Source organism: Medicago sativa, chromosome 6 (assembly GCF_051527215.1).
Source record: "Medicago sativa cultivar Bolivia chromosome 6, Bolivia_mono, whole genome shotgun sequence".
Taxonomy (NCBI): Eukaryota; Viridiplantae; Streptophyta; class Magnoliopsida; order Fabales; family Fabaceae; genus Medicago; species Medicago sativa.
Window position 1 is genome coordinate 59,082,458 of NC_140754.1, and position 27,480 is coordinate 59,109,937.

Genomic DNA, 27,480 nt, shown 5'->3' on the forward strand with positions numbered 1-27,480 from the left:
AAGCGGACAGACGGGCACGGGAGTGCCCGTCTGGACGCTAGTATTAATAAAGGGAAAACTTTTTTTTGGTGTAGCCTATTTTCTTTCCCAAATTACCCTTCTTTTTTAATGTGAATTTCCCAATTTTGCCCATTAAAACTGAACAGCAGTTTGGAAACTCCCCTCAAATCTATCTTTTGTATTTACACTGAGAGAAAAAGGGCGAAAGAGAGGAGTTACGATCATCAACAAATCAGAGAAGGCCACAAGCGGACTTCTGCATACGGTAGATTCATTATTTATGTGTTTTGTTATCTCTGTGTTCTCAAATTTTCCTTTTCTTCCTCTTCATGATTCTGTGGAATTGAATTTTCCATTTATGTTCTCAATTTATGTGTTTTGTTATCTCTGTGTTTTGAATCAAGGAAGAACTGTGAAATTTAAGCAAGGAACAATGAACTGAAGATGAAAGTAAAAAGGAGTAAGGCCAATGGATAACAAGGCAACATCATCCGTAATGGCGAAAGAACATGAGAAGACCAAATACAGGATATGAAGATTAGATGGTTTTTTCCGACACTCGGCCACCGCTTGCTCCCATGGTCATTGAATTGAAACGAGGCGACGTGAGTCACAATTAAGTTTTCACTGTCTCATTCTCTCTTATCATTTTGATACGTTAAAAATTATTAAAAAATTCCTGATTCCGATTATTGAATTTTTTAAAATCTGCATGTAGATATGTTTGTTTCATCTGATTTTTGTTGTCTCTTTTTTATCACATGTGTCAGTTTTTTCTCCAATTTGCTTTCTAATTTTTTTCCCCTTATACTTTCTAGAAGAAGGCTGCAATCTTGGGCAAAACGTAATGTTCATGTTCGTATTCAGTTTTTAAAAGTGAGGGTTTGTTTCCTATGCAAAGTATTGTTTGTGTTTGTCTGAGTTTTAAAAATAATGTAAATGCCGCGTATCATTATACATGAAACTTTATAACTAAAGATGTGAAAATTCATTACTAAATGCAGCAAGGGTTTGTTCCCTTCTTACTTAATCTTATTTTTTGGATTTATTATTGTCCACAAGGATGTTGAAGGGCAAAACAATTAAGTTTCAAATGAGTCTTAAATTAGAATGCAACTTATCACAGTTATGCTTCTTTATGCCTTTCGATAGATTCAGCTAACGAAAAAAATCTGGTGTACAAACTGCATAATATTACTCCAATTTCATCACTCAATACTGATATTTATTGCAATCCTTCAAGAAGAATATAATGATATTCATATCAGCGGTGTTAAAGGAATGCATGTTATCTGTCACACAAGAGGAACATAAGAATGTAAGTCAATTCAAACTTATATCTCTTTTGAAATTGAGCAATAAAAGCATTTTAAGTAATCAAGCGGTGCAATGCAAAAAACAGGAGACAAAACATTGAGTTTTATAAATTCAAGTGATGAGAAACAATGCCTTGGTATTAGAACAATACCTTTTAATTGAAGTATTGAATTTTGTAGATGTGGTGTAAGACTGTAAGCCTACATAAAACTTGAACACTTTATCAAAGAATTAACACAAAAGATTAATAGTAGAACTAATATTATAAATCTATAATCTATAATCTTCTATATCTATAACTTCTATAACTATCTATAAAGCAAAACATTGTTTTGGTGTGGCCTTTTTTACTTTCCAATAATACCCTTCATTTTCTTCTTCAATTTTAAATTTCATTTAGACAATTTAGTAGTGATTTACACCGACAATAACCGCTTCTATTGAAATGCAGGGATAACTGATCTGAGGCCCTCAGTCAAACAAAAACTGGCAAAAAAATTTAAACTGCCTCGCATCGGAATCAAATGTGAATTTAGTAATAAAACTGATATTGGGAAACCTGAGAGGGAGGAGGTAAGACCCCAATGGAAGAAAGCGGTGTGTAAGTTGCAGCGTCGAAATGCACTCTCTGCAGACAAAATTGTTGGTTGCTAGAACAGCCATAAGAAAGTGATCTTTATCTATCTCCACATCTCTTTTTCTCCTTTCTCTATCTCTCTAATCTCTCTTTTCTCTTTTTATCTTCTCACTTTCTAAATTTATTATTTTTCAGCAACTTTGCAACATGATGAGGACATCATACATGAATCAACCAATGTCATCACTTTTACCCTTCAAACTTCAGGTTTGGTTTTTTGTTGACTTTTTCATGTTGAAATCTTTACTGATGTATGCAGTTATTTTGAATAATAGCTTTTTGTTATTTTTAAATTTTTTATTTTGATGTGTGAATTCTTTTGTTTTTGTTGTTTGATCATTGTTGATGTTTCTCTTGCTCTCGGTTACATTAGCAATTGGTTTTTGTTTCAAACCAGTGTTGCAATTGAAGGTTGAATGTTAAATAAATTGGTTCCACACTTAATGCCTTCAGAGACACAGTTTAAAAGGAAATGAGAGAAACCTTTATAGGTTTGTTTTCTCAAATTTTCTATAAATATTTGAATCTGAACCATTGTTTAATCAAGTTCGATGTTAAATTGTTTTTCTATTTGCCATTTACTTGGTTTGTCGTTCCATTATTCTCAATTTTCAAAGAACTATATCGGATCCAATGGTTTTATTTATTTTAATCTCTTGAAGTAATTTAGATGATTTTATCGTCCCCATAGACAATATCAAGGTTTAGTAGTTTGATTGCTACAAACCTTACAGTAATTTTTTAAATAATAAATTGGTCTCAAGTATAACAGCGTGGTCGTAATTTTATCACAGGTTAATTAACGACTTAAAAATAAAGAATACATTCCAACAGTAGTTGTTTCAATTGTTTGTGTTATCTCTTTTAAAATAATATTAGTTTTTTTGGTGCAGTGAGTTTATAGTCAGCTTATCTTTGGTTTGTGCCTTTGATATGAGTTCAAGCTTTTCTCTATGTACAAAAAGGTAGTGTAGCACAAGAAATTATGTGGCTGCACCTCATAACAATCTTCAGAAATTCGATTTGTAGAGTTATACAATGGAAAGGTCGTTGATAAGTTGTTGGTAGATGCAATTGTGAAACATGATAGATATAGTTTATATTCAGCACAATTATATTGTTTCTTCATGTGGTGTGTAAAGGAATGAGACTGGTCTTGGTTTTTTTATTTGTCAGAGTGCGGTGACAGTTTGTGGGCATGAGTGGATGGATGGATGGATACGATGGATGTTATTGTTAAGGAATTGGAGAAAGTGGTTACAATTGAGTGGGAGAGTGGTTGTAGTGTTGGCCTTCGTTTTTTTGATGTAAAACATTGTGAGGGAGTTCACTTAGCTAAGAGAAGATAAAATAGAGTTTAAAAGGGTTTCACCAACATGGTTGTATGGGTCTTGCCCTCTCTTTCGTCAAATTTTTTTCAAATTATTATTCTTCTTTAGAAATTTCGATTTTACCAGTCTATTACATTTTACGCTTTCTCTAATATTGTCTGTTTCTATATTTCAAATTTTTTCTTTCTTTCTTTCTTTCGATATTTGTGTTTCTTACATGTGGTGGCTCAAAATTGAAGACTATGGTTGCTGTACATAATCTTTTCCATTAATGGTTGGCAGTCGATATGGTGTGCAAAATATTATTTTCATTCTCAGATTCATTTGTGAAACATTTCCATGCACATTATTTATAAATTTTAACTACTTTGTTTTGCATATGCTACTCAAATGATCTTTTATATGTTCTATCTTAATATTTTTTGTTTACAAAGCAGCAACAGAGAAATTTGTCTAAGCTAATTAAGCTAATTAAATATGACTCTTTCATTGGATCATTTATTGTTTTTTCTTTTGTATTTTTTTTCTACAGATTGTTGCCTATAGGAGAAATAAGGCTTGGAAATGATGTAGATTATTTATATGGGACTGCACAATCTCCTTGATTACGATCACCCTTGGAACAAACTGTACAAGCAGTAGTCAACAATAGACAATATCAAAAGGAAAGACGAACACAAAATGGAAAAGAAAGAAAACAAATAAAGCATTTGGAGTAAATAAAAGAACAATTATTTGTACATTTTTGTGTATTTGTACGTGTACCAAATCATAAAAAAATATGTAAATAACCTTTATATTAGAATCAAAATTAAACAAAGAAGCTTGGTAAAATATATACACTTAGCGCAATAAGCAGATGACAAACACCCAATACAATCACATTAGAGGGGGGATTGGTAGCTCACTTGATTGAGTTAAGGGATTAAAGGAGTTAAAGAATTAAAGGTAACATATGTCATAAGCTCAAATATTACTCTTATTTCATAAGCTTTATATATCACTCTTATATACCAAGAAACATATAGTCAAGTATATGCATACTTAGATAGCATGAATATCTAAGTATGTCAAGTATAGGAATATGAATACATATGTAAGTAAGACGCGAAGTGTAATCTCTTCGCATATGAGCTAGATGACTTAGTAAATATGTAAGTTGTGGATTGATAGGTTAGATCCCTCCACCATGTTAAGTATGAACAAGTATAAGTTACCATTAATCGGATCGATCAAGGTTCCGAGGTAAACAAGCAAGTATGTATATGTCTAACTTATATGCACGACAAGACCATGATTAATATGTGTAGGTGACATGTCTCTTGCTATCCACATCAGGGGGATACAAGGGGTTCTCATAATGAGAACGATTCAAGCCGTAAGGGACCCGCATGTCACTGAGTAAACAAGACGTAGGTGCTCGTGTCTCTTGTTATCAACGCCAGGGGGATACGGGAGGTTCTCGACCTAAGGGGAACGGTTCAAGCAGCAAGGGACCCGCACGACACCGAGGGAGTCTGATGTACGTACATCGGTCATGTATGGGATTGATCTCGGGGTTACTCCACTCGGGACTATCCGTAAAATGAATCAAGATAACAACTGTTTGTTCAACGCTAACCTAATGAATGAACTTAGATACGTTTATGCATTATGTGAATATGATTATGTTTCTTATGATTATGGTTATGCTATGTTCAAGATCAGGCAAGAATGAAGCCATGCACATTATGTTTAAGAATAAGAGCACCAGGTGCTAAATGACAAGTATAAGGCATGGAATAGAGTAAGACATGAACATGATACCGATGACGATCTTAGGTTTCCCCTAATCGTCTGGTTTAGAATCGTGCCATGATTATGTTATGCTTAGGCCTTAATACGTAGAGCGTATTCTTGGCAAAGCGGTCTTAGATTCCCCCTCGACCGCCATGACACGTATAGGAAGTGAAGCCTATAACAAGTTAAGATAAGATTATGACGGCCCTAGTATGCACACTGTCTAAGTATGCAAGTCCCCACACACGTATAATCAACCGTCAGGTTGTAATGTAGACACGTGGTAACCGTAGGTTTCCCCTTGTGGTTACCTATAGCCTAGGATTTAGGGGAACTCACTGAGACATTATGTCTCATCCCAATCCTTATTTGTTTCAGATAAGCAGGATGTTTATGCATGCTCGTAGCCGGATGGATATTACTTCAAGGGTTCGTTCGTACTGCTGCAGGACGTCATGGACATCAAGGATGTATTTTTATGTATGGATGAATGTATTGTATTATTATTTATACGAACGGGACTCGATGTAAATATTATTCATTCGGGAAAAATTTTATGTTGTATATTTTAATGTATCCAGTACTAAGAATAACGTTCATGCTAAACTTTCTAGATACGTTTAGTATGGGTGTTACAGTTGACTTTTTTATTATTTCAGTTATATATCCTTAAACATATTTTCCTATAGTAGTGTTATATTATTGGTGTTATTAAAAAACATAAGAATTTTTATTATATTTGTTATATTAAAGATCAGTATGGTCTGTTGAGTTTATTATAATTGAATGTTATAAATATCTATACTTATAATTTTTATCTATATAAAAAAAATTTACATAAATATTATTTGTAATTTATACGCAAGTTTCTATAAAATATCATTGATAATAAAGACGTGTTAAAGGAATAAAAAAAGTGGAAAAATAGACACGTGAGCAGTGGCGGAGGCACAAGGGGGGCCAGGGGAGGCCATGATGGTCCCCCCACTTTTTTTCAAAAAACAATTATGCTACTAGTATACATTATTATATGATTCTACTTTTACATAGTCAAGAATATGGCCCCCCTTAATATCGTTTCTTCTTCTTGTTCCCTGTTACTTACCTATAGGGGCAAATCATCATCTGCATGCTAGCTTAGCTCTCTCTTTCTTTCTTTATTTAATCCATACTATTAGACTAATCTGATTGTTTTTTTTTTTTTTGAAGAGGCTAAAATGTAATATATTACCACGACAATTGGTCCTCCTATCACAAGAAGTGCTAGGAAGAAACACCAAGAAATACAGAAAAAGTGTCAGTAATATTTACAAGGCAACATCAAATGCCAAAACCAAAAAAACATAAGAAAGAACCCAATGATTAGCCTATACCGAGTATGAAAAACGGATTAATCTGATTGTTACTAGTATAGTATCAACAATGTCAAACAAACTTTCTTGTTTCATGATTCTGCCCTTGATGTGTAGTGTTGCGCTTGCTCTATTTAATAGTAGCACCACTAATCCAGTATAATTTTTTTTTTTTGTTAGAAACAACCATTATCTATTTATTGATTTCTTTAAAGAATTTTCCTTTTGGATTGATATATTTATATTTATTTGCACTATTTTTAAATTGAAAACTCTGAAATATTCTACTTTCTCTAAATTTAATTTAAAAATTGAAAACTTATATATATATATATATATATATATATATATATATATATATATATAGCATTTGAAGATTTAATTTAGTGTTTCTTTGTTAAATTATACCTACTAAGACTAGGTCCCCCCGATGTTTAAAACCTGACTCCGCCCCTACACGTGAGTGCCCTTATTTTCTCTAGTACTATAATTTTAATGAACAAGTTGAAACATGGGAAAAAAAATAATTATTGGTGAGTTTTTAGCTGCAAATTAGAAATGTGATTTTCCAAAGCATAATATAATTATTTAATTGCAAATAGCTTAATCATTTTGAAGTCCAAATCAAAATGGCTAAAAAAGGTACAGCGAGTTCATGATTTTTTTTTCCATGCTTGTGTAAGGGTGGATGAGCACCAGATATGTTGGAAGTAAGAGATGAGGAAAAAAATAAGGTACTACCTTCGGTTTTAGAGGAAAGGGGTCACAGTAATCTGAAGTTCAGTCACGAGGTAAGAATAGTCTGACCAATAAATATTTCACACAGTAATCAAACTCGGCTTCTCCTGAACGATTTGTACTTGGTCAGACTTATTTACCACTTGAACTCAGTTTGGTTTACTCCCTTTCCGTCCAATTTTTAGATTCTTTCAATAAATGATATATCTAGTCTTTAAGGTAGACTAAACACATTATTTATTAAATGATTTTAAAAAGTAAACTTTCTCTTGTAATAAAAAGCAGAGTAGTATTCAATGAATCTGTTATGAAAATATATATTCTTGAAGAGAAAGAGAGAATAAGGAGAAGAGAAAATATAAGGTAGTATTATTATTGTTTCTGTGTGTTGTTACAATTGCAGTACTGCTATTTATAGAAACTTAAGTACGACTGTTGTTTCACATTCTTCAAACTGTGCATGCACTGCTATTATGCAGCTAGTGGAGAAAAAGGAGCACTGATGGGACATCCACCATAATGATTTATAACACTCCCCCATGGATGTCCACCTAAGATATGCCTCATTAAAACCTTACTAAAATAAAACCTAGTGGAAAAAAAATTCTAGTGAAGGAAAAAGAATACAATATCCTTTTGAGTGTGAACTGCCTCATTAAAAACCTTACCAGGAAAACCCAATGGGATAAAACCTAGGTGAAGGGAAAAAGAGTGCAGTATACATTTATTTCTCCCCCTCATAAAGACAAATATCTCTAAGACGACGAAGACCAATTTTAAGTGTAAGTTTCTCAAAAACTTTACTTGGGAGTGACTTTGTAAAAACATCTGCAAGATTATCAGACGACCGAATTTGTTGAATGTTGACATCACCATTCTTCTAAAGATCATGAGTGAAAAAGAATTTTGGAGAAATGTGTTTTGTTCGGTCTCCTTTAATGTATCCTTCTTTCAACTGAGCGACGCATGCTGTATTATCTTCGTAAATTATTGTTGCATCCATTTTTCCGGAGGATAAACCACAATTCTTTTGTATATGTTGAATCAATGACCTTAACCAAACACATTCTCTACTTGTCTTGTGGAGTGCTAAAAGTTCTGCATGATTTGATGATGTTGTTGTTATGGTTTGCTTTACAGATCTCCATGAAATGGCTGTTTCTCCACTTGTAAACAAGTAACCTGTTTGTGATCTTCCATGATGAGGATCTGACAAATAACTTGCATCTGCATAACCAATTAATTCTAGTTTGGGTACTTTGGGATAAAACAATCCCATATCCATTGTACCTCGAAGGTAACGAAGTACATGCTTAATTCCATTCCAATGTCTTTGTGTAGGTGAAGAACTATATCTTGCTAATAGATTGACAGAAAATGATATATCGGGACATGTATTATTAGCAAGATACATCAATGCACCTATTGCACTGAGATATGGTACTTCACTTCAGGACCAAGTATTTCTTCACCTTCTTCTTGAGGTCTGAAAGGATCTTTCATCACATCCTGGGATCGAACAACCATTGGAGTAGATAATGGATGAGATTTGTCCATGTAAAAACGCTTTAACACTCTTGTTGTGTAAGCTTCTTGATGCACAAGAATCCCGCCATTTAGGTACTCAATTTGTAATCCAAGACAAAACTTTGTCTTTCCTAAGTCTTTCATCTCGAACTCTTTCTTTATGCAATCAATGGCTTTTGGAAGCTCTTCAGGAGTTCCGATAATGTTTATGTCATCAACATAGACAGCAATTATAGCAAATTCTTTTTCAGATCTTTTCATAAAAGTACATGGACAAATTGAGTCATTTTTATATCCTTCTTTCAGCAAATATTCACTGAGGCGATTGTACCACATGCGCCCTGATTGTTTTAGCCCATAGAGAGACTATATAATTTTATGGAGTAGTCTTCCCGAGATCCTGAACTATTTGCTTCAGGCAAATTAAATCCTTCAGGGAGTTTCATGTAAATGTCACTGTCAAGTGAGCCATACAAGTAGGGTGTAACCACATCCAACATGTGCAAATTGAGCTCTTTATGAGCTATAATGCTAATTAAGTATCTAAAAGTAGTTGTATCAACTACAGGTGAGTATGTCTCATCAAAATCAATTCCAGGTCTTTGGAAAAACCCTTGAGCAACAAGTCTTGCTTTGTATCTTGCAATTTCACCATTCTCATTGCGTTTTCGAACAAACACCCATTTATATCCAACTGGCTTCACACCTTTAGGTGTTTGGACAACAGGTCCAAATACCTTTCTCTTATTAAGGGAATTTAATTCTGCTTCAATTTCATCTTTCCATTTTGGCCAATTTTTGCCTTGTCTACATTCTTTTATAGACCTTGGTTCTTGAACCTCGTTATCATTTATCACATTTAGCGCTATATTATATGCGAAAATATTGTCAATGTTGACTTCATGTCGGTTCCATTGTATTCCATTGGTGACATAATTTATTGAGATCTCTTGATTTTCATGTATTTCAGGTATCTGATTAGGTTCTTCTGGAACTAAAATATTAATTATGTCAGAAGACTCTTTTAGAGTTTCTATATCCTCTTTTGGGTCATCTTTCTTTTTAGCTCCTTTGTTTGCTCGAGGATTTTTATCTTTGGAACCGATTGGTCTACAACGCTTCAAGCGTGGTTCAGACTCATTTGCAATTTTAGATTGTCCAACAGGGACATCCATTTTTATTGGAGCATTAGCAGCTGGTATATGTGATTTAGTCACATCTTAGTGCGTTGTGCGTTGTGGTATATGTGATTTAGTCACATTTTAGATTGTCCAACATATATTCCTAACCTTCTTTGAGGACCCATCTTAGTGCGTTGTGGTGGATGAATTGGAACATACACCGCACATCCAAAAATTCTTAGATGGGAAATATTAGGTTCTCGACCAAGAACCATTTCTAAAGGGGAGGAGTTGTGATAACTTGTTGGCCTGATGCGAATCAATGATGCAGCATGCAAAATTGCATGTCCCCAAGTGGAAATGGGTAATTTGCATCTCATGAGAAGTGGTCTTGCAATTAACTGTATACGCTTGATAAATGATTCCGCAAGTCCATTTTGTGTATGAACATGTGCTACAGGATGTTCAATGTCAATCCCAATAGACATACAATATTCATTAAATGATCGAGATGAGAACTCAGCGGCATTATCAAGTCGTATTTTCTTGACAGGATAATCAGGGAAGTGAGCTCTTATTCGAATTAGTTGAGCTAGCAATCTTGCAAACGCCTGGTTGTGAGTTGATAATAAATAAACATGTGACCATCTAGTTGATGCATCAATTAAAACCATAAAGTATCTAAATGGTTCACATGGTGGGTGTATTGGCCCACAAATATCACCATGTATTCGCTCTAAAAAATTTAGAGATTCACTTCCAATTTTTGTTGGTGATGGCCTGATTATCAACTTCCCTTGTGAACAAGAGATACATGAGAATTTATTAGATTGAAGAGTCTCCTGGTTCTTCAATTGATGACCACAAGAATTATCAATTATTTTTCGCCTCATTATAGACCCAGGATGGCCCAACCGGTCATGCCAAACCTCAAATTTATCATGATTTGTAAACTTCTGGTTTACAATTGTATATGCTTCAATTGTGCTTATATAAGTTTAGTACAAACCAAAGGAAAATGCAGGTAACTTTTCCACTACACTTATTTTATCCAAATTATGTCTCGTTATATTAAGATATTCAACATTTCCTTCATTTCTTGTTTCAATATGATATCCATTTAGACGAATATCTCTGAAACTTAATAAATTCCTATGAGACTTGGGAGAATATAATGCATTCTCAATGTTTAAATTTGTTCCTCCACACAATATCACATTAGCTCTTCCGGAGCCTTCAATTATTTTTGAACTTCCAGATATAGTACTAACACCGGTTTGTCGCTTTATCAAAGAGGAGAAATATTTTATATTCTTGAAAATTGTATGAGTTGTTCCACTATCGATGAGACACATATCTCCATTATTGGGGTTAATGTTAATACTCATTCTATCTAAAAATGAACAAATAAGAGATAAGTATAAATATAAGAATTACTATAAAACTTTCATTATCATCAGATAAAACATAACATAAAACAAATAAATACAACATAAAACTGTAGAACTTTTATTATCATTAGATAAAAACATAACATAAAACCCTTTTATTATAGGAAAATAAAAGGTACTCTTAAACATTTTATTGTTGGGGTTCTATTCCTGGATATTTTCATCTCCAATTAGATGATCAATCTTTCTATCAGGATCACAAAGAAATCAGCAGCATCTAAGTGGGTAACATCCATATTACCATAATCATCTTCATCATTTTCAAAGGCAAAGTGAGTTTCAACCCTTTTATCTTTATTTTGAAGTGATTGTTGGTAAAGATCAACGAGATGCTTTGGCGTATGACAGGTACGACTCCAATGACCTTTGCCTCCACAACGATAGCAAATACTCTCATTACTTTTGCTGCTTTGACCAATATCATTCTTTCCAACATTTTTCATCTTCTAGTGAGAAAATGTGTTTTTGTTTTGGTGAGAGTATGTTGTAATCTCCATTGTGATTACGATTAAAACCAAAACCACGTCTCCTTCCATGACCACGACCACATCCACGTCCACAACCATGACCATTTCCACGACCACGACCACGAGTTTGTCAATAGTGATCTTGCGTTGCTACATTCACTTCTGGGAATGGAGCACTACCAGTGGGATGAGCTGCGTGATTTTTCATCAAAAGCTCGTTATTTTGTTCTGCCACAAGCAGACACGGTATCATGTCACAATACCTTTTAAAACCTCTTTCGCGGTATTGCTGCTGCAGGATCACATTAGATGCATGAAAATTGGAGAATGTTTTTTCTAACATCTCCGCATCAGTCACTTTTTCTCCACACAATGTCAATAGAGAAGTGATTTTAAATACAGCCGAGTTATATTCGATTACAGACTTAAAGTCCTGTAAACGCAAATGCACCCATTCGTGACGAGCATTAGGAAGGATGACAGTTTTTTGATGGTCAAACCTTTCTTTTAAATTGTCCCGAAGAACTTTTGGATCTTCTATGGTAAGATATTCATTTTTTAGATCCTTATGAAGGTGGTGACGAAGGAATATCATGGCCTTAGCCTTTTGTTGTTCAATTGTTACTTTTCCTTCTTTATTTGTATCTCCATGCCCTTCGGCATTTAAATGGATTTTGGCATCAAGAGCCCAAGCCAGATAATTTTTTCCAGAAATATTAAGAGCCTCAAAATCAAGTTTTGCAATGTTCGACATGATTCAATCTATAATACAGAAGAGCATAATCATCATTCAATATACACACACATATATATACTATGACAAAAAAAAATACCATTTTATTTAATAGCAACGATTACAAAAAAAAACATGATAATATAATATTTTAATCTAAGCCTCCACGAAAACAAAAAGTAATCACACAAACTAAGCCTAATAATGGTAAAACGAAAATTATAGCTAATAGTACAAAATCTTCTCCTATTTCTTCAATATGGGCGAAAAAGAAGAACACAATAACCACAGATAGAGTGATGCTTAGGAAAAGGATTTTAGCCATTTTGTTAGTATGAGTAAATATTCTGAGGGGTGAAAATTATGAATGAAGTTGAGGTATTTATAGAGTGAAAATTGTAAAAATGACCGTTATTGTTACTGTTAAAAACATTGTTCATAGCCGTTAAAACACTGTTCATGACCGTTGGAATCACTGTTCATGACCGTTAAAATCACTGTTCATTAACGTTTGATAATGAGAAAAAAAAATATATTTTAAGTGTTAAATATCATCTATGTTAGAACACATGAGAAGCATAGAAAATCACAAGACAACATATATGGTAAATAAATATATATGACAATCACATTAAATATTATTTATCTGCCTCATGAATCAATATTGTAAATGGGGTTTTAGACCTCCATTAAATATAAAAGTAAAATTATATTACATGGTGTTCTTTTACCCCTCCATAAAGCATAAAAATAAAATTAGATTAGATGGGGTTCTTAAACCTCCATAAAGCATAAAAATAAAATTAGATCAGATGGGGTTCTTAAACCTCCATAAAGCATAAAAATAATAATAGCCACTATAGTTATAGATCACATGACGGATTGCCAGTTTTCTATAACCGGGGCAGATAATAATAATATTAAGACAATAAAGATAAATGATATATATAGCAATAATAAATAATGATATTAAAGTGATGATTAGAAGTATCATACCTCAGTAGTGTAAACTTCCGGTAGAAACTATCGTGTTGATAACGTGTTATAAAAAAATATATATTCTTGAAGAGAAAGAGAGTATAAGGAGAAGATAAAATATAAGGTAGTATTATTATTGTTTTTGTGTGTTGTTACAATTGCAGTACTGCTATTTATAGAAACTTAAGTACGACTGTTGTTTCACATTCTTCAAACTGTGCATGCACTGCTATTATGCAGCTAGTGGAGAAAAAGGAGCACTGGTGGGTAATCCACCATAATGATTTATAACAGAATCAATAATTATGCAACAATTGGGACCCTCAGACTTATTACATATATTTATTACATATATGTTATAAATCATTATGGTGGATGTCCCACCAGTGCTCCTTTTTCTCCACTAGTTGCATAATAGCAGTGCATGCACAGTTTGAAGAATGTGAAACAACAGTCGTACTTAAGTTTCTATAAATAGCAGTACTGCAATTGTAACAGCACACAGAAACAATAATAATACTACCTTATATTTTCTCTTCTCCTTATTCTCTCTTTCTCTTCAAGAATATATATTTTCATAACACGTTATCAGCACGATAGTTTCTACCGGAAGTTTACACTACCGAGGTATGATACTTCTAATCATCACTTTAATATCATTATTTAATATTGCTATATATATCATTTATCTTTATTGTCTTAATATTATTATTATCTGCCCCGGTTATAGAAAACTGGCAATCTGTCATGTGATCTATAACTAAAGTGGCTATTATTATTTTTATGCTTTATGGAGGTTTAAGAACCCCATCTAATCTAATTTTATTTTTATGCTTTATAGAGGTCTAAAAGAACCCCATCTAATCTAATTTTACTTTTATATTTAATGGAGGTCTAAAACCCCATTTACAATATTGATTCATGAGGCAGATAAATAATATTTAATGTGATTGTCATATATATTTATTTACCATATATGTTGTCTTGCGATTTTCTATACTTCTCATGTGTTCTAACATAGATGATATTTAACACTTAAAATTTTTTTTTTTCTCATTATCAAACGTTAATGAACAGTGATTTTAACGATCATGAACAGTGAACTCAACGGTCATGAACAGTGATTTTAACGTTCATGAACAATGATTCCAACTGTCATGAACAATGTTTTAACGGCTATGATCAGTGTTTTTAACGGCAACAATAACGGTCATTTTTACAATTTTCACTCTATAAATACCTCAACTTCATTCATAATTTTCACACCTCAAAATATTTACTCATACTTACAAAATGGCTACAATCCTTTTCCTAAGCATCACTCTATTTGTGGTTATTGTGTTCTTCTTCTTTTTCGCCCATGTTGAAGAAATAGGAGAAGATTTTGTACTATTAGCTATAATTTTCATTTTACCATTATTAGGCTTAGCTTGTGTGATTTCTTTTTGTTTTCGTGGAGGCTTAGATTAAAATATTATATTATCATGTTTTTTTTGTAATCGTTGCTATTAAATAAAATGGTATTTTTTTTTGTCATAGTATATATATATGTGTGTGTGTGTGTGTGTTGAATGATGATTATGCTCTTCTGTATTATAGATTGAATCATGTCGAACATTGCAAAACTTGATTTTGAGGCTCTTAATATTTCTGGAAAAAATTATCTGGCTTGGGCTCTTGATGCCAAAATCCATTTAAATGCCGAAGGGCATGGAGATACAATTAAAGAAGGAAAAGTAACAACTGAACTACAAAAGGCTAAGGCCATGATATTCCTTTGTCACCACCTTCATAAGGATCTAAAAAATGAATACCTTACCATAGAAGATCCAAAAGTTCTTTGGGACAATTTAAAAGAAAGGTTTGACCATCAAAAATCTGTCATCCTTCCTAATGCTCGTCACGAATGAGTGCGTTTGCGTTTACAGGACTTTAAGTCTGTAATCGAATATAACTCGGCTCTATTTAAAATCACTTCTCTATTGACATTGTGTGGAGAAAAAGTGACTGATGCGGAGATGTTAGAAAAAACATTCTCCAATTTTCATGCATCTAATGTGATCCTGCAGCAGCAATACCGCGAAAGAGGTTTTAAAAGGTATTGTGACATGATATCGTGTCTGCTTGTGGCAGAACAAAATAACGAGCTTTTGATGAAAAATCACGCGGCTCGTCCCACTGGTAGTGCTCCATTCCCAGAAGTGAATGTAGCAACGCATGATCACTATGGACAAACTCGTGGTCGTGGTCGTGGCCATGGTCATGGTTGTGGACGTGGACGTGGACGTGGTCATGGAAGGGGACGTGGTTTTGGTTTTAATTGTAATCACAATGGAGATTACAACATACTCTCACCAAAACAAAAACACATTTTCTCACTAGAAGATGAAAAATGTTGGAAAGAATGATATTGGTCAAAGCAGCAAAAGTAATGAGAGTATTTGCTATCGTTGTGGAGGCAAAGGTCATTGGAGTCGTACCTGTCGTACGCCAAAGCATCTCGTTGATCTTTACCAACAATCACTTCAAAATAAAGATAAAAGGGTTGAAACTCACTTTGCCTTTGAAAATGATGAAGATGATTATGGTAATATGGATGTTACCCACTTAGATGCTGCTGATTTCTTTGTGATCCTGATAGAAAGATTGATCATCTAATTGGAGATGAAAATAACCAGGAATAGAACCCCAACAATAAAATGTTTAAGAGTACCTTTTATTTTCCTATAATAAAAGGGTTTTATGTTATGTTTTTATCTAATGATAATAAAAGTTCTACAGTTTTATGTTGTATTTATTTGTTTTATGTTATGTTTTATCTGATGATAATGAAAGTTTTATAGTAATTCTTATATTTATACGTATCTCTTATTTGTTCATATTTAGATAGAATGAGTATTAACATTAACCCCAATAATGGAGATATGTGTCTCACCGATAGTGGAACAACTCATACAATTTTCAAGAATATAAAATATTTCTCCTCTTTGATAAAGCGACAAACCGGTATTAGTACTATATCTGGAAGTTCAAAAATAATTGAAGGCTCCGGAAGAGCTAATGTGATATTGTGTGGAGGAACAAATTTAAACATTGAGAATGCATTATATTCTCCCAAGTCTCATAGGAATTTATTAAGTTTCAGAGATATTCGTCTAAATGGATATCATATTGAAACAAGAAATGAAGGAAATGTTGAATATCTTAATATAACGAGACATAATTTGGATAAAATAAGTGTAGTGGAAAAGTTACCTGCATTTTCCTTTGGTTTGTACTACACTTATATAAGCACAATTGAAGCATATACAATTGTAAACCAGAAGTTTACAAATCATGATAAATTTGAGGTTTGGCATGACCGGTTGGGCCATCCCGGGTTTATAATGATGCAAAAAATAATTGATAATTCTTGTGGTCATCAATTGAAGAACCAGGAGATTCTTCAATCTAATAAATTCTCATGTATCTCTTGTTCACAAGGGAAGTTGATAATCAGGCCATCACCAACAAAAATTGGAAGTGAATCTCTAAATTTTTTAGAGCGAATACATGATGATATTTGTGGGCCAATACACCCACCATGTGGACCATTTAGATACTTTATGGTTTTAATTGATGCATCAACTAGATGGTCACATGTTTGTTTATTATCAACTCGCAACCAGGCGTTTGCAAGATTGCTAGCTCAACTAATTCGAATAAGAGCTCACTTCCCTGACTATCCTGTCAAGAAAATACGACTTGATAATGCCGCTGAGTTCTCATCTCGATCATTTAATGAATATTGTATGTCCATTGGGATTGACATTGAACATCCTGTAGCACATGTTCATACACAAAATGGACTTGCGGAATCATTTATCAAGCGTATACAGTTAATTGCAAGACCACTTCTCATGAGATGCAAATTACCCATTTCCACTTGGGGACATGCAATTTTGCATGTTGCATCATTGATTCGCATCAGGCCAACAAGTTATCACAACTCCTCCCCTTTAGAAATGGTTCTTGGTCGAGAACCTAATATTTCCCATCTAAGAATTTTTGGATGTGCGGTGTATGTTCCAATTCATCCACCACAACGCACTAAGATGGGTCCTCAAAGAAGGTTAGGAATATATGTTGGATATGAATCTTCATCTATTATAAAGTATCTCGAACCAACCACAGGAGATTTATTTACAACTCGATTTGCTGATTGTCATTTTGACGAATCAAATTTCCCAATTTTAGGGGGAGAGAAAATGCAGCTGAAAAAAGAGATCAGTTGGAATGAATCTTCATTATCTCATTTTGATCCTCAAACTAAACAATGTGAACTGGAAGTTCAAAAGATAATTCATTTGCAAAGTTTAGCAAATCAATTACCAAATGCATTCACTGATCCAAAAAGTGTGACTAAATCACATATACCAGCTGCTAATGCTCCAATAAAAATGGATGTCCCTGTTGGACAATCTAAAATTGCAAATGAGTCTGAACCACGCTTGAAGCGTGGTAGATCAATCGGTTCCAAAGATAAAAATCCTCGAGCAAACAAAGGAGCTAAAAAGAAAGATGACCCAAATGAGGATATAGAAACTCTAAAAGAGTCTTCTGACATAATTAATATTTCAGTTCCAGAAGAACCTAATCAGATACCTGAAATACATGAAAATCAAGAGATCTCAATAAATTATGTCACCAATGGAATACAATGGAACTGACATGAAGTCAACGTTGACAATATTTTCGCATATAATATAGTGCTAAATGTGATAAATGATAACGAGGATCAAGAACCAAGGTCTATAAAAGAATGTAGACAAAACGAAAATTGGCCAAAATGGAAAGATGCAATTGAAGCAGAATTAAATTCTCTTAATAAGAGAAAGGTATTTGGACCTATTGTCCAAACACCTAAAGGTGTGAAGCCAGTTGGATATAAATGGGTGTTTGTCCGAAAATGCAATGAGAATGGTGAAATTGCAAGATACAAAGCAAGACTTGTTGCTTAAGGGTTTTCCCAAAGACCTGGAATTGATTTTGATGAGACATACTCACCTGTAGTTGATGCAACTACTTTTAGATACTTAATTAGCATTATAGCTCATGAAGGGCTCAATTTGCACATGTTGGATGTGGTTACAACCTACTTGTATGGCTCACTTGACAGTGACATTTACATGAAACTCCCTGAAGGATTTAATTTGCCTAAAGCAAATAGTTCAGGATCTCGGGAAGACTATGGGCTAAAACAATCAGGACGCATGTGGTACAATCGCCTCAGTGAATATTTGCTGAAAGAAGGATATAAAAATGACTCCATTTGTCCATGTATTTTTATGAAAAGATCTGGAAAAGAATTTGCTATAATTGCTGTCTATGTTGATGACATAAACATTATCGGAACTCCTGAAGAGCTTCCAAAAGCCATAGATTGCTTAAAGAAAGAGTTCGAGATGAAAGACTTAGGAAAGACAAAGTTTTATCTTGGATTACAAATTGAGTGCCTAAATGGCGGGATTCTTGTGCATCAAGAAGCTTACACAACAAGAGTGTTAAAGCGTTTTTACATGGAAAAATCTCATCCATTATCTACTCCAATGGTTGTTAGATCCCTGGATGTGAAGAAAGATCCTTTCAGACCTCAAGAAGAAGGTGAAGAAATACTTGGTCCTGAAGTACCATATCTCTGTGCAATAGGTGCATTGATGTATCTTGCTAATAATACACGTCCCGATATATCATTTTCTGTCAATCTATTAGCAAGATATAGTTCTTCACCTACACAAAGACATTGGAATGGAATTAAGCTTGTACTTCGTTACCTTCGAGGTACAATGGATATGGGATTGTTTTATCCCAAAGTACCCAAACTAGAATTAATTGGTTATGCGGATGCAGGTTATTTGTCAGATCCTCATCATGGAAGATCACAAACAGGTTACTTGTTTACAAGTGGAGAAACAGCCATTTCATGGAGATCTGTAAAGCAAACCATAACAGCAACATCATCAAATCTTGCAGAACTTTTAGCACTCCACGAGACAAGTAGAGAATGTGTTTGGTTAAGGTCATTGATTCAACATATACAAAAGAATTGTGGTTTATCCTCTCGAAAAATGGATGCAACAATAATTTACGAAGATAATACAACATGCATCGCTCAGTTGAAAGAATGATACATTAAAGGAGACCGAACAAAACACATTTCTCCAAAATTCTTTTTTACTCATGATCTTCAGAAGAATGGTGATGTCAACATTCAACAAATTCGGTCGTGTGATAATCTTGCAGATGTTTTTACAAAGTCACTCCCAAGTAAAGTTTTTGAGAAACTTACACTTAAAATTGGTCTTCGTCATCTTAGAGATATTTATCTTTATGAGGGGGAGAAATAAATGTATACTGCACTCTTTTTCCCTTCACCTAGGTTTTATCCAATTGGGTTTTTCTGGTAAGGTTTTTAATGAGGCAGTTCACACTCAAAAGGATATTGTACTCTTTTTCCTTCACTAGAATTTTTTTTTCCACTGTGTTTTATTTTAGTAAGGTTTTAATGAGACATATCTTCGGTGGACATCCAAGGGGGAGTGTTATAAATCATTATGGTGGATGTCCCACCGGTGCTCCTTTTTCTCCACTAGCTGCATAATAGCCGTGCATGCACAGTTTGAAGAATGTGAAACAACAGTCGTACTTATGTTTCTATAAATAGCAGTACTGCAATTGTAACAACACACAAATACAATAATAATACTACCTTATATTTTCTCTTCTCCTTATTCTCTCTTTCTCTTCAAGAATATATATTTTCATAACACATATAATTTTTTTTTTAAAGAAAGACTTATTACATGATAAAGGGAAAAAACACACACTCACACACACACACACATATATATATATATATATATATATATATATATATATATATATATATATATATATATATATATATTCATATCATGTTTGTTACATTTGCTTTATTATTTAAATTTAGGCTAAAATATGCTTTTGGTCCCTGCAAATATAGCCAATTTGGGTTTTGGTCCCTGCAAAAAAAAACTTTTGAAATCAGTCCCTGCAAAATTTTTTGTTTTTTAAAAAGGTCCTTGGCCCCACTTTATTGATGATTTGGCACATTTTTGCATACGTGGCATTAGCTGACTGTGCCACTTTGTCCACTTGGCATCCACGTGGCATTTATTTCAATTAACTAAATTAATAAACATTTTTAAAAAACAGAAAAAAAATATTTTCAATTTTAAAATAAAACAATTAAATTTTAATTAATTAAAAAAACAATAAATTAAACTGAAGAAATGGGGAAAATCTCATCTTCATCCCTAAATTTCAATTCTCAAACAAAGAACCAAGCAAAATTGAATCCAAAGAACAAAAACCCCAATCCAATTTCCTAGTCCCAATCTCAAACAACCCACATATCATACGAACCTCATCCTTATCATCATCACCGCCACTATTAACACTAATCCAACTACAAATGAATTCTCAATTCGCAATGAATCCTCATCGGAATCGAAGAAAAATCCTGCAAGAGAATTAAATGAATTGAAGAAAGGAGTAAACAAGAGAATTAAATTAGGGGAAACAAGAGGAGTTGTGGAGTCAGTGTCGGGTTCCCAGTTGGTGGTGGTGTTGTGAAGGAGGAGTGGGTCTAGATCTATGAGAAGAACGATGCGGTTTGTGTGGGAGTAATGTATCATTGGATCTGAGTTTGAACAAGAACTCATTGTTGTTGAAAGAGGGAATGAAACAGGTGAGGTTACATGTAAAACAGTGGTGTTTTATTGACAGGACCGTCTTCCTCTTCCCTTGGTGACGCCATTAATAGAAGCTAAAGAGTGTGGTGATGGTTATTGAAGATGAAAAGAACAAAGATTAATTCACATATGAATTTGTTTATGGTTTGGTACTGCAAATGTTATAGTGAGTGGGATTCATTTTTTCTTAAGTGTGTTTTTTTTGGGAAGATGAATGTATACGTGAAGGGTTGTAGATGCAGACCTGGGAATTGGAATTTGGGAGAGAGGAGGATGAATTTTTTATTCTGCAAATTCTGGGCAGCAAAGATATGAATGAATTTTTATTAATAAACTGTTTTTTTTAAGGATTAATAAAATTTGATTGTTTTATTTTAATTGCAAAATTATTTTTTATGTTTTTTAAATTCTTTTATTAAATTAGTTAATTGAAATAAATGCCACGTGGATGCCAAGTGGACAAAGTGGCAGAGTCAGCTAATGCCACGTATGCAAAAATGTGCCAAATCATCAATAAAGTGGGGCCAAGGACCTTTTTAAAAAACAAAAATTTTTGCAGGGACTGATTTCAAAAGTTTTTTTTTGCGGGGACCAAAACCCAAATTGGCTATATTTGCAGGGACCAAAAGCATATTTTAGCCTTAAATTTATTCTTATCTATTTATTACATGTGTTATTTGTATTGAAAATTGAGGGTATTTTTGAAAATAAAAAATCAACCCAAAAATGGTAATTTTCTTTAAATATAATAAAGAAGATTATTAGGGTACCTCAATCAGAGAAGGCCTATCATTCACCACACGAAGATTTTTGGGGTCGCTTTCCAATTTTTCAATATTTTTCTCCATTTTCTCGTATTTGCGCTGTCAAATAGTAAAATCACAATATGAATGCGGTCGTCATGAACACCATAAAAAAGTAATATCATACTTGATAGTCAGCTACATAAATTAAATGATAGCATGAAAGACATGTCTATTGATCAATTATTTAACTCCAAAGCTATGTTGATTGTCTAGATTAAATGTACACTGTTAACCAATATATATATATATATATATATATATATATATATATATATATATATATATATATATATATATATATATGGGTTATGTTACAAGACACCTTCATAAAAAGTAGTGTGGTGTCTTTTATCAAGTCACACCTCAAGGTGTGATTTTCACTTTTTTAGTTATAACTTTGATAAAAGACACCTTCATAAAAAGTAGTTGGTGTCTTTTAACAAATGCTCATAGAGTAACTTGATAAAAGACACCTTCACAAAAGGTGTCTTCTATCATAACCCTATATATATATAGGGTTATGTTACAAGCCACCCTTTGGTGGTGTCTTTTATCAAGTCACACCTTAAGGTGTGATTTTCACTTTTTAGTTATAACTTTGATAAAAGACACATTCCTAAAAGTAAGTTAGTGTCTTTTGCAAATGCTCATAGAGTAACTTGATAAAAGACACCTTCATAAAAGGTGTCTTCTATCATAACCCATATATATATATATATGGGTTTTGCTAGAAGTCAATGTTACAAGACACCCTTTGGTGGTGTCTTTTATCAAGCAACACCTTAAGGTGTGATTTTCACTTTTTAGTTATAACTTTGCTAAAAGACACCTTCATAAAAGTAAGTTGGTGTCTTTTCGCAAAAGCTCATAGAGTAACTTGATAAAAGACACATTCAAGGTGTCTTTATCATAACCCTATAAGTAATATCATACTTGATAGTCAGCTACATAAATTAAATGATAGCATGAAAGACATGTCTATTGACAATTATTTAACTCCAAAGCTATGTTGATTGTCTAGATTAAATGTACACTGTTAACCAATATATATATATATATATATATATATATATATATATATATATATATATATATATATGTTATATTTCATACAGTGGAAAATTATTTTGTTTTAGATATACAAAACAACAATAACCACTTAAACTCTCATAAATAAGTCGGGACTTTAGATTAGGGCTAGCATCCTACCTAAAAATATTAGAAACCTATGAACGAATCAATCCTTGTAAAATAAGTCTTTCTTCTCTGAAGAAGTATAACTAATTTTGATTGTAGTCTCTAAAAAATAAAACATGATGTCTTTAGCCTCCCAAAAAAATTTCATTGTTCTTGGTGCCTAATGACATGATTTTGACATGTACTTAAACATAATATAGATATACAAAGATTGTACATAATAGATGATTATAACTTAGACACGTCTTGAACATAAAAAGATCATAACCTTGACACTAAAATTAACTTATACTGTCCATTATTAGGGATAAAAACTAAATAATTTTTTTCGGAGAATGAATACATTCCATTTTCTTTTTTGAGTACCCTTGTACTTTTTTTGCCCGTGATGTAGATCAAATGCTCGTTGTACTTTTCTCACTTTTATTTACTAAATTTTCTTTTTCACTTTTCATTTCTCACTTTTTTTCTTTCAAAAAAAAAAATTGAATACTTTTTTTGTAGTTAAAAAAAAAAATCTTAAACGCACTTTTTACCCTTTAAGTTTGCAAAAGTTGCAATTTTAGCCCCCTTTTAAAAAAATGACAGAAGTGGCCCATTATGTTTACCCCTTTTGCAAAACCTCAATTTTGACCTAGTCAACCATAAGTGTCATGCCACATGTGTATTTCTTGATTTTTTTTATTTTTTTATTCCACGCGTATAATTAAGTAATTAAAAAAACAAAAATTGGTAAAAAAAAAAAAAAAAGGACAGGCACATGCGCAAAAAATAAGAAAGAAAAAAGGGAGAGGTTTCTATTCTCCCTCAACCCACACGCCACTTCCCCCTTCTCTCTGCAACATTCCGCCGCCGCTACACCATTTTCTATTCTCCCTCAACCCACCATTTTCTAACCATTTTCTAACGCCGCCGTGTGATTACGACGGTGACGATGTTTGACGACGGCGAGTTTTCGGTCACGGTGTTACCTACGTAAACCGAACCAAATCCACTGTCACCGATTTTCCTCTTACGATCGAATTTGTTTGTAGATATATTCAATTCATGATAGGTGAAACCCGGTGGAAGAAGATTCGCGTTGCGGAGAATGGATAACTGAAATGGATAACGATAGCGAAAGCAACGATTTTGTAGGGTTTCATTTTGTGGATCCATGGTGGTGAAAGAGTTGATTTCTAATGGAAATGATAACATACAAAGTTTAGTTTTTTTTTTTTTTTTTGTGTCTGATGAATTGAAACCACAGAAACCGTTGTTGTTGTTGATGCATTCTTTGCAGTTTGTGAAATATAATGCTTCATCCCATTCAAGTTCAATACCTACGGTTAGTATTTCGTTTAGGTAAACAAGAACATCACTTTGGCAGCTAGGTTCATTGTCAGAAATGAATGATGCATGGATCTACAACTTTTGAAGATTTCTTATTGGTTTTTGATGAGTTTGCATTGCCAAGGGCAGTGGCTGCGGTTTTGGTTCATTGGTTGTGTAAAGTTGGTGATTTTGATTCAATCAATTGATGAAGATGAATGTTTCCAGAGGATGTAGATGAAGTGTTTCCATCTTCCTCAATTCACGTGTCCCTTCCAATTTGCCTTTCCTTTTTTATTTTATTTTTAATTTAAGATATACACGCGTGGAATTAACTAATTAAACAAAAAAATAAAAATAAAGAAATTACCAGGTGGCATGACACGTAGGATTGATCCAGTCAAAATTGATGTTTTGCAAAAGGGAGTAAACATGAGGGGTCACTTTTGCCATTTTTTTTAAAGGGTCTTCTTAACGAGTGCCCCCGGACACTCTTTAAGCATCCCAAAATTAGTAATTATTCTTTTGAACAGTCAACTATTACAATTTCCAATGCATTCAATACACAATTTTTCATTAAAAACTTACTATTTAAAGTGCTTAAATAGTGTCTCGGGGGCACTCGTTAAGATTTCCCTTTTTTAAAAGGGGGCCAAACTTAGAGGGTAAAAAGTGGGTTTAAGCCTAAAAAAAATGTCCTTCTAATTTTTTTTTGGATGTAATAGGAATCTAATGTGTGGCACCACATTATTCAATCAATGATGGAAGGGGAGACTTATTTTTTATTTTTCAATTACGGAAAATATAACTAGTTTTTAAGAGTAATGATATTTTGACATCCATTTCATGACAATTTTGTTGACAACCTTGTTTTCCTCACTTCTTATTGGTCAAAAACAATGGAGAGAAAAGAAGGAAGAGAGAGGATAACAACATCATGTGAGTATGAGAGAGAAAGTTGTCCAAAAGTTGTCAAAAAGTGGTTGTCAAAATATCATTTCTCTTTTTAAAAATAAATTAAATGTGAGTATAGCTAAAGAGCAATAACAGTAATAATCATAATAATAATAATTAAACAAATACCTTAATCTGGTCCCTCCTGCTTCAAATTCATGTGTTGGAAGTTGTTCATCCTCACCCAAAGGAGAGAAAAAAATCTTAGGACACCTTGATTTAAGACCATATTTCTTACAAAAAGGAACCCAAACTTTAGCAAATTGAAAAGCCTCTTTAATCCCAAAAAGAGTAACGGTAGAACCTCCATCATCAGAAAGATATATAGAAAGTTTTTCAGGAGGGTAGTCCATAGCAATAGCAGAAACAACAGTGTTCATAATTTCTACCGTTGGTTCTTTTTCAGGATCAATCGTACACACAAATATGTCGAGTCCCGGTAACTTCTCTTCAGCCGGTAATTTCTCAGTCATCACTGAACGAGTCACCGGCCGCCAACGGAACGCTTGGTTGAAAACCCACATAAATGATAGAATAATCTCAGCTAGTGTCATTAGAAGCCATGGATATGAAATAAATAAATTTTTTATACGGTAGTAAAAGAGAAACAAGATACATATGAAGTGGAAGGCTATGTGAGTTCTATGTAGAGGTAACCATGATTGAACGGTTTCTTTGTGAAGGGTGGAGGTTGCCATAACAATTCAATGATTCTTAAATTTCACTACGAAACTTTTGTATATGGCTTTTTGTTTGGTTGATAAACTTTTGTATACCTCTTAAACTACTAGTTAAGCATTTTCAGTTATATAATGAAATGTCTATTTTATTCTTTTCGAGGAAAAAGTATTTATTTTTTAAAACAACAAATTAGAACTGGACTGGTCATTGAACCAGCATGCTAATCAGTTCGAGGTTCAAAGGTCGTACCCTTTTTAAGTGTATAGTTATTTTTTATTTTTAAATAATAGATCATGTTAACTTGTGCCCTAAAGACACAAGTTAAGGAACTTAAAATAGAATTAAGCAATAAATCTTATATTGAAAAAATAACTTTTGAAATTTTAAGACATTGAATGCACAATTAAAAAAAAACTTTCATATTTAGTTTCTTAACTTATGCCTCGTGGATATAAGTTAACATTTCCCTTGAATAATATATAAAATAATATACTAAAAAATTACACAATTATTGATAATTTTAGACTATTAAAAAAAAGTAAAGGCAAAATTATATAATTCGTCCCTTAATTTAATTCATATAATACTTTCCTCCTTTATCTTTTTTTTGTCCCAATTTAGTTCTTTATTTTCTAGGATGTCAACATAATTGTCCTTTTTCATAAAAAAATATTCAAAACTAAAAAATCATCAAAAATTCATATCAAAATCTTAATCATACTCCTTCAGAAAAAAAAAAATCTTAATCATACAAACCTTAAAACTCAGATTTCATTAAAAAAAACTCATAAAAAATAATAAGATATTGAAATTTTATAACCCTAACGATTAAATTGGGACAAAAAAAAAATAAAAGACGAAAATGTTACCTAAAATTAAGTTAAGAGACGAATTGTGTAATTTTGCCAAAAGTAAAATACATAACTCCATAAGTCATATATAATTTTTTTTTTTTTTTTGAAAAAGCCAAGATGGTATATAAATATATGAAACACCGCTAAACGCTTTCGCACAAGGTGTGCCAAAACGCCTAGCCACAAACAAAATTCAGATCCTGTACAACGCCATTAAGGCGCAAAGAAACAAAACAGAAAAAAGAAGAACAAAAATCAAAAGGCTAAAAAACAGAGTTCAAGCAGGTTAAAGGACTCCGCCGCCACACTTGATAATCAAAATCAAAATTAGTGTATTTTGATTTCAACCACCAAAATGACTGAAGCTTTACCCTTTCACCTAACGCAAGCAAATTGTCCTCTTTTCTTTGAAAAATTCTATTGTTTCTTTCTTTCCAAATTGTCCAGACAACTGATACCCAGATGATGTGCATG

The 27,480-nt window shown here is 33.0% G+C and overlaps 1 long non-coding RNA gene and 1 pseudogene across 4 annotated transcripts in view; one reads left to right on the forward strand and one right to left on the reverse strand.

Moving 5' to 3' along the window:
• Nucleotides 1-26,284, reverse strand: part of LOC146915953 (quillaic acid 3-O-glycosyltransferase CSL1-like) — a 46,327-nt pseudogene extending 20,043 nt beyond the window's left edge. The window contains exons 1-2 of the transcript XR_015014813.1: nt 25,601-26,284; nt 21,974-22,066 (exon numbers count right to left, since the gene is read on the reverse strand). The product of XR_015014813.1 is annotated as a quillaic acid 3-O-glycosyltransferase CSL1-like (transcript). The remainder of the gene's footprint in view (nt 1-21,973; nt 22,067-25,600) is intronic.
• Nucleotides 34-4,317, forward strand: LOC146915954 (uncharacterized). 3 transcript variants are annotated; one of them, XR_015014816.1, is made up of 4 exons: nt 34-265; nt 405-1,318; nt 1,769-2,445; nt 3,818-4,317. It is a non-coding gene; the product is annotated as an uncharacterized LOC146915954 (long non-coding RNA). The 3 variants fall into 3 exon arrangements; XR_015014814.1 differs by having other exon boundaries at nt 36-265; nt 1,769-2,161; XR_015014815.1 differs by having other exon boundaries at nt 36-265; nt 409-1,318; nt 1,769-2,161.
• Nucleotides 26,285-27,480: the final 1,196 nt, after the last annotated feature.